The sequence below is a fragment of the Oncorhynchus mykiss genome, chromosome 7, assembly GCF_013265735.2.
Source record: "Oncorhynchus mykiss isolate Arlee chromosome 7, USDA_OmykA_1.1, whole genome shotgun sequence".
In the NCBI taxonomy this organism is placed as follows: domain Eukaryota; kingdom Metazoa; phylum Chordata; class Actinopteri; order Salmoniformes; family Salmonidae; genus Oncorhynchus; species Oncorhynchus mykiss.
In genome coordinates this window covers 6,631,695-6,641,459 of record NC_048571.1, presented here as the reverse complement: position 1 = coordinate 6,641,459, position 9,765 = coordinate 6,631,695, and positions in this window count along the sequence as shown.

Genomic DNA, 9,765 nt, shown 5'->3' with positions numbered 1-9,765 from the left:
TGTGGTGTGATTACATATCCATTAGTCAACCTGTGGTGTGATTACATATCCATTAGTCAACCTGTGGTGTGATTACATATCCATTAGTCAACCTGTGGTGTGATTACATATCCATTAGTCAACCTGTGGTGTGATTACATATCCATTAGTCAACCTGTGGTGTGATTACCTATCCATTAGTCAACCTGTGGTCATGATTACATATCCATTAGTCAACCTGTGGTGTGATTACATATCCATTAGTCAACCTGTGGTTTGATTACATATCCATTAGTCAACCTGTGGTGTGATTACATATCAATTAGTCAACCTGTGGTGTGATTACATATCCATTAGTCAACCTGTGGTGTGATTACATATCCATTAGTCAACCTGTGGTGTGATTACATATCCATTAGTCAACCTGTGGTGTGATTACATATCCATTAGTCAACCTGTGGTGTGATTACATATCCATTAGTCAACCTGTGGTCAGTGGAAGTATGATGACCTTAAAGGAACATTACACTCCAAAAACAAGATTAGTCAAATGTTTTCAGACCTCAAAAGGTGGTCTTATTTTGAAATGAAGTTCACGTCGCTGGCCATCTGTTGTGTAGATCCAGCTATATACCATTACCATTATTATGGGAAAGATAAGCACCGTATCATTTCCTGGTTCTATTCGTTGGGGGTTATGGGGCTTTAAGGGGCTTGGGGAGTTATATATCCCTTTAAATCCACCTGTAGAAAGACTTAAAATATCTGAAAGCATCAAACATGCAGTACAGATTCCCTAGTGGAGACAAAGCATTCATTTACTTTTCAGACATGTAATGGTAACCAGAGAGTTGAGGCGAAAGGCCACGTGAAAGAGAGATGTGTACAGTATTTAAACACATCTAACAGCATTTCCACAGTACATTGTGTTGCATCTACCTCCACTGTCTACCTACAGTAATTGATTCATTCTTGACTAAGGATGCTACCCGACAGGATGTCTACAAATAGCATGGCATTACAATGCTAATGATCCCATTAGGATACAGTAGCGAGGAGGAGCGATAGCGAAACACTATTCATTATGCTGCTGCACTTTTCTCAGGGAAGCCTGTGGCTACTGTGCTAAGGAAGGTGGTATACTAGATGGTAAACTAGATAGCATGGTATTGGTACACAGTCAGGAAGATGGTAAACTAGATAGCATGGTATTGGTACACAGTCAGGAAGATGGTAAACTAGATAGCATGGGATTGGTACACAGTCAGGAAGATGGTAAACTACATAACATGGGATTGGTACACAATCAGGAAGATGGTAAACTAGATAACATGTGATTGGTATACAGTCAGTCAGGAAGATGGTAAACTAGATAACATGGGATTGGTATACAGTCAGGAAGATGGTAAACTAGATAGCATGGGATTGGTACACAGTCAGGAAGATGGTAAACTAGATAACATGGGATTGGTACACAGTCAGGAAGATGGTAAACTAGATAGTATGGGATTGGTACACAGTCAGGAAGATGGTAAACTAGATAGCATGGGATTGGTACACAGTCAGGAAGATGGTAAACTAGATAGCATGGTATTGGTACACAGTCAGGAAGATGGTAAACTAGATAGCATGGGATTGGTACACAGTCAGGAAGATGGTAAACTACATAACATGGGATTGGTACATAATCAGGAAGATGGTAAACTAAATAACATGGGATTGGTACACAGTCAGGAAGATGGTAAACTAGATAACATGGGATTGTTACACAGTCAGGAAGATGGTAAACTAGATAACATGGGATTGGTACACAGTCAGGAAGATGGTAAACTAAATAACATGGGATTGGTACACAGTCAGGAAGATGGTAAACTAGATAACATGGGATTGTTACACAGTCAGGAAGATGGTAAACTAGATAACATGTGATTGGTATACAGTCAGTCAGGAAGATGGTAAACTAGATAACATGGGATTGGTATACAGTCAGGAAGATGGTAAACTAGATAGCATGGGATTGGTACACAGTCAGGAAGATGGTAAACTAGATAGCATGGGATTGGTACACAGTCAGGAAGATGGTAAACTAGATAACATGGGATTGGTACACAGTCAGGAAGATGGTAAACTAGATAACATGGGATTGGTACACAGTCAGGAAGATGGTAAACTAGATAACATGGGATTGGTACACAGTCAGGAAGATGGTAAACTAAATAACATGGGATTGGTACACAGTCAGGAAGATGGTAAACTAAATAACATGGGATTGGTACACAGTCAGGAAGATGGTAAACTACATAACATGGGATTGGTACACAGTCAGGAAGATGGTAAACTAGATAACATGGGATTGGTACACAGTCAGGAAGATGGTAAACTAGATAACATGGGATTGGTACACAGTCAGGAAGATGGTAAACTACATAACATGGGATTGGTACACAGTCAGGAAGATGGTAAACTAGATAGCATGGGATTGGTACACAGTGTCATGTCTTTACTATCATTAAACTGAAGACAGTTTTTATCAAAGATTCTCTGTAATTAGTATTTCGCGATCAAACTGATTAATCATGTAACCGTAATTAACTAGGAAGTCGGGGCACCAAGGAAAATATTCAGATTACAAAGTTATAATTTCCCAATATAAGCTTTCAGATATTTTCATATCTGATCAATAGTCTTCTGATTAATTATTTATTATTTATTTACCTCACGTTAGTCTTATTCCAAACGTCGTAAATTGTTGGTTATCTGCACGAACCCAGTCTTCACTATGAGTCATCCATACATCAATTGTCTTAAATAATTTATTTATTACTAACTAAGTAATTCACAGAAATGCATAAACAAAACAACAGGGTAAATATGGTTACAAGAAATGATAGGAGAATGTGCCCTAGTGGGCTAAACCGACATCGCGGCTTGTTAGACAAAAGGGGAAGTGGGGGTCGACTAAGAAGTCACTACAAAGTTAATGATTATAACAATTGAAATGCTAATCCTTTACACATGAACGCTCACTCATTCGGGAACAATTGCAATCAATATATATATTTACGCTCAGTGTGTCGTCTTGATCACTGTTGAAAAGTTATTTTCTGTTGGAGAGTTTTCTGTCATCTCTCTCTCTCTCTGTGGTTAGGATGGCTCGTTCAGAGTGACATTCATTTGTTTCGTTATAGAATGGATGTTTCGGCGGTTGTCGTTCTTCACGTTCAATGATACCGAATTCCTAGCTGCAGACTAGTAATTCATATCAAGCCTTGTTGTTATTCTGTCGGTATCGGTAGTCTAAAGTTTAACCATGTGGTATGGTTAAAAGATTCAGCAATGGTCTACTACCTTTGTACTCCCGTGATTGAGAGAAACAGGGTCTAACTTGAGGATTTCTCAAAGTTGGGTTTTATTCGGAATTGCAGAAAAGGGGCTGTCCCAGGATGCCTGACCCTAACTGGGCTCATGGGCGGTCTTCATTAACTCATGGGAGTTTCCTTCATTAAACAGTCCAAAATCACATTACACAATTTTACAAACAGTATCATACTCACTCATTCATCTCATACAACAATTAGATGTAAAACTCATATCTGAGACTATTATATAAACAGCATTATGGTAATGTGGCCACACCGTCTCCCATGAGCTTCCCCAAGTTGTAACAAATGGACCAGTTCGTAGCTGGATTCTTCACCCATCTTTTATACCTTCTCCGGAACATGACATTTGTTTGGACCTCAAGTTCTGTGAGGTGGAAGACATTCCTTTGTTCTCTATGAAAATTCACTCTGTCTCTTATACTGTGTGGCCATGAGGCAGGGTCTTCTCCTCAGAAATTTACAACTAGATAATATGGGATTGGTATACAATCAGGAAGATGGTAAACTAGAAAACATGGGATTGGTACACAATCAGGAAGATGGTAAACTAGAAAACATGGGATTGGTACACAATCAGGAAGATGGTAAACTAGAAAACATGGGATTGGTACACAATCAGGAAGATGGTAAACTAGATAACATGGGATTGGTACACAGTCAGGAAGATGGTAAACTAGATAACATGGGATTGGTACACAGTCAGGAAGATGGTAAACTAGAAAACATGGGATTGGTACACAATCAGGAAGATGGTAAACTAGATAACATGGGATTGGTACACAGTCAGGAAGATGGTAAACTAGATAACATGGGATTGGTAAACAGTCAGGACTGGATAGGTGAGCATACAGCCAGTGGCTCTCAATCAGATAGCGTAGCCAGCTCTATGTACAGTATGTACACACAGAGTGGCAAGAAAACTATGTGAACCCTTTGAAAATACCTGGATTTCTGCATAAATTGGTCATACAATTTGATCTGATCTTCATCTAGTTCACAATAATAGACAAACACAGTCTGCTTAAACTAATAACACATAAACAATTAAACATTTTCATGTCTTTATTGAACACACCGTGTAAACATTCACAGTGCAGGGTGGAAAAGTATGTGAACCCTTGGATTTAATAACTGGTAGACCCTCCTTCAGCAGGAATAACCTCACCAAACGTTTTCTGTAGTTGCAGATCAGACCTGCACAACCTTCAGGAGGAATTTTGGACCATTCCTCTTTGCAAAACGGTTTCAGTTCAGCAATATTCTTGGGATGTCTGGTGTGAACCACTCTCTTGAGGTCATGCCACAGCATCTCAATCGGGTTGAGGTCAGGACTCCGACTGGGCCACTCCAGAAGGCCTATTTTCTTCTGTTGAAGCCATTCTGTTGTTGATTTACTTCTGTGTTTTGGGTCGTTGTCCTGTTGCATTACCCAACTTCTGTTGAGTTTCAATTGGCGGACAGATAGCCTAACATTCTCGTGCAAAATGTCTTGATAAACTTGGAAATTCATTTTTCCGTCGATGATAGCAAGCTGTCCAGGCCCTGAGGCAGCAAAGCAGCCCCAAACCATGATGCTCCCTCCACCATACTTTACAGTTGGGATGAGGTTTTGATGTTGGTGTGCTGTCGTTTTTTCTCCACACATAGTGTTGTGTGTTCCTTCCAAACAACACAACTGTAGTTTCATCTGTCCACAGAACATTTTGCCAGTAGCGCTGTGGAACATCCAGGTGCACTTTTGCGACTTCCGACATGCAGCAAAAAAGAAAATTTGACAGCAGTGTCTTCTTCCGTGGTGTCCTCCCATGAACACCATCGTTTAGTGTTTTACGTATCGTAGACACGTCAACAGAGATGTTAGCATGTTCCAGAGATTTCAAGTCTTTAGCTGACACTCTAAGATTCTTCTTAACCTCATTGAACATTCTGCTCTGTGCTCTTGCAGTCATCTTTGCAGGACTGCCACTCCTAGGGAGAGAAGCCACAGTGCTGAACTTTCTCCATTTATAGACAATTTGTCTTACCGTGAACTGATGACCATCAAGGCTTTTAGAGATACTTATGTAACCCTTTATGCAAGTCAACTATTCTTAATCTTAGGTCTTATGAGATCTCTTTTGTTCGAGGCATCGTTCACATCAAGCAATGCTTCTTGTGAATAGCAAACTCAAATTTTGTGAGTGTTTTTTATGGGGCAGGGCAGGTCTAACCAACATCTCCAATCTCGTCTCATTGATTGGACTCCAGGTTAGCTGACTCCTGACTCCAATTAGCCTTTGGAGACGTCATTAGCCTAGGAGTTCACATACTTTTTCCAACCTACACTGTGAATGTTTAAATTATGTATTCAATATAGACAAGAAAAATACAATCATTTATGTGTTATTATTTTAAGCACACTATGCTTGTCTAAATTTGATGACCAATTTATTCCAAAGGGTTCATATACTTTTTCTTGCCACTGTATGTTGTACACACACACACACACACACACAAACACACACACACACACACACACACACACACACACACACACACACACACACACACACACACACACACACACACACACACACACACACACACACACACACACACACACACACACACACGCGCACACACACACACACACACACACACACACACACAGTTAAATATACAGTAACTACTGACATTTCATTACATGTTCGCTTTTAAACCAAGGCCTACTATTACTTGCTCTGATGAGTGCACTGCAGTAAAATCCTACAGGCTGTATCGTTAAAACGCTTTCTGCCTCAGATTCAAAAGAAAACGATTCCACTCGTCTGTTTTTCTTGGCAAATTTCAGGTTTTTAATTTCAGGTTTTTTAATCGAAAGGTTTATTCCGTTCAATTCATTACGGCTGCGAAGTCAGTCATGCATGAAAGTGATCATTTTTCTCTATCTCCACCTAATTTCATGCACCTCACTCTCTCACCCTACTTTCTATACTGTCTGGAATGTCATTAAAATGTCAGAAGTCTTTTGCCCTATCTCCAAAGCAGCTCTTTACCTGTCAGTGAAAAGGAACCAGAGCCAGAGCTTCTCCATGTATTTCACTAGACAGATAGCCAAAAGCACAGAGTGTGGGGATTTTAAAACCGTGAAATAATGTCCGTCAATTTGTACACCGCAGTTCAGTACTTACAGGAGATCATTCAGAAAGGAGATCTTCTTTCTCCTCTTGAGAGCCACAAATGTTCCCGTTCAGAGTTCATTTCCCAGGGAGCTATGCGATGAACTGTCTCGCTCCCATCTTTCATTTATCTGAAGGAGTTTTGCTTTGGCAAAGTGTGAACAGGAGCCAATTTCACAGCCTGTTCTGTCCTAGCACCTCTCTATCACTCTCTGACAGACAGACAGACCTCTTCACTAGCTGTTTACTCCAACAGGAGGTGAAGATTACTATGAAGAAGTGGAGCATCTCACAGCAACGGGCCCTCTCCTCTTCTCTGCTCTCCTTTTCCAACATCTCCTCGTCTCTTCTACAAGAGCAAAACAGTAACAGTAGTATCAGTGGTTGAAATTAGAAAGTTTTACTTCCTTGAAGTGCAAAGGTTTTCTTGCAGTCTTTTTGTTATCTGCCATAACTTCTGCAGGAAACTTCCAGAAAGAGTATGGGGTTGTATACTCTAAAGACCAAAACTGGTGAGAGAGTCCAGAGTAGAGCTTCCCATCCCTCACAGTGCGGAGGTGGGTTATGGCCCAGTCTTTCCTCCATCATTCTGAGCTCCTACACTTGCAGTGGAGAGTAGGAGATGACAGAGTGCGGGAGAGATTGCGGCCAAAAATAAAACTTCTCATCCCGACTGTGTTGAAATAGACTTAATTCACTTCCCCCATGCAATAAACCATAGATGTTATTATGGCAAGTGTATAATAGTGCTTTCATGTATGTGGACTGCATTCAAGCAGCATAGCTGCATATAATAGAGCTATGTAAAAAAACACCATCACAGAACAAGTGTGTATAATTACAGTGCCTTGCGAAAGTATTCGGCCCCCTTGAACTTTGCGACCTTTTGCCACATTTCAGGCTTCAAACATAAAGATATAAAACTGTATTTTTTTGTGAAGAATCAACAACAAGTGGGACACAATCATGAAGTGGAACGACATTTATTGGATATTTAAAACTTTTTTAACAAATCAAAAACTGAAAAATTGGGCGTGCAAAATTATTCAGCCCCCTTAAGTTAATACTTTGTAGCGCCACCTTTTGCTGCGATTACAGCTGTAAGTCGCTTGGGGTATGTCTATCAGTTTTGCACATCGAGAGACTGACATTTTTTCCCATTCCTCCTTGCAAAACAGCTCGAGCTCAGTGAGGTTGGATGGAGAGCATTTGTGAACAGCAGTTTTCAGTTCTTTCCACAGATTCTCGATTGGATTCAGGTCTGGACTTTGACTTGGCCATTCTAACACCTGGATATGTTTATTTTTGAACCATTCCATTGTAGATTTTGCTTTATGTTTTGGATCATTGTCTTGTTGGAAGACAAATCTCCGTCCCAGTCTCAGGTCTTTTGCAGACTCCATCAGGTTTTCTTCCAGAATGGTCCTGTATTTGACTCCATCCATCTTCCCATCAATTTTAACCATCTTCCCTGTCCCTGCTGAAGAAAAGCAGGCCCAAACCATGATGCTGCTACCACCATGTTTGACAGTGGGGATGGTGTGTTCAGGGTGATGAGCTGTGTTGCTTTTACTCCAAACATAACATTTTGCATTGTTGCCAAAAAGTTCAATTTTGGTTTCATCTGACCAGAGCACCTTCTTCCACATGTTTGGTGTGTCTCGCAGGTGGCTTGTGGCAAACTTTAAACAACACTTTTTCTGGATATCTTTAAGAAATGGCTTTCTTCTTGCCACTCTTCCATAAAGGCCAGATTTGTGCAATATACGACTGATTGTTGTCCTATGGACAGAGTCTCCCACCTCAGCTGTAGAACTCTGCAGTTCATCCAGAGTGATCATGGGCCTCTTGGCTGCATCTCTGATCAGTCTTCTCCTTGTATGAGCTGAAAGTTTAGAGGGACGGCCAGGTCTTGGTAGATTTGCAGTGGTCTGATACTCCTTCCATTTCAATATTATCGCTTGCACAGTGCTCCTTGGGATGTTTAAAGCTTGGGAAATCTTTTTGTATCCAAATCCGGCTTTAAACTTCTTCACAACAGTATCTCGGACCTGCCTGGTGTGTTCCTTGTTCTTCATGATGCTCTCTGCGCTTTTAACGGACCTCTGAGACTATCACAGTGCAGGTGCATTTATACGGAGACTTGATTACACACAGGTGGATTGTATTTATCATCATTAGTCATTTAGGTCAACATTGGATCATTCAGAGATCCTCACTGAACTTCTGGAGAGAGTTTGCTGCACTGAAAGTAAAGGGGCTGAATAATTTTGTACGCCCAATTTTTCACTTTTTGATTTGTTAAAAAAGTTTGAAATATCCAATAAATGTCGTTCCACTTCATGATTGTGTCCCACGTGTTGTTGATTCTTCACAAAAAAAATACAGTTTTATATCTTTATGTTTGAAGCCTGAAAATGTGGCAAAAGGTCGCAAAGTTCAAGGGGGCCGAATACTTTCGCAAGGCACTGTATTTGTGCACAGAGCTACATTTTTACCTTTATTGAAGTAGACAAGTCAGCTAAGAACAACTTGTTATTTTCAATGACAAGCTTAAGAACAGAGGGTTAACTGCCTTGTCCAGGGGCAGAACAACAGATTTGTACCTTGTCATCTCAGGGATTTGATCTTGCAACCTTTCAGTTACTGGCCCAACACACTAACCACTAGGCTACCTGCCTAGGCCTATGTATCCCCTTAGTATATCCCCTTAGTAGGCCTACGTATCCCATTAGTATATCCCCTTAGTAGCAACCAAGAGATACCAGCCTGTATCTCTTTGACTTGGGTTCAGGGAGAGAGTGGACCAATAATACATTGGTCATATGGTACATAGGCACATGGTGATAATACCCTCACAGGAACGTCAGTCAATGTGGCAGAAAGGCCCACTGTATATACATAGGCAGCACATTACTGCAATGAAGAAGTGTAACGTCACATATCACATATGTACACACACACACACACGCACACACACACACACACTCCCCCAGGAAGACCCACTGTGTATACCTAGTCAGCACATTACTGAAATTAAGAAGTGTAACGTCACATATCACATATGTACACACCTACATACACACACACACACACACACTCTCCCAGGAAGACCCATCACAGCAGAACAATAAAGTGATGTATTCAGTGCTGTGGCTCAGAGAGTGTTTTCTAAAGGCTGGGACAAGCTGCATTACTCTCTGCCTCATGTAACAACCAGACTGCTACAAGCAGAGCTTGGTGTA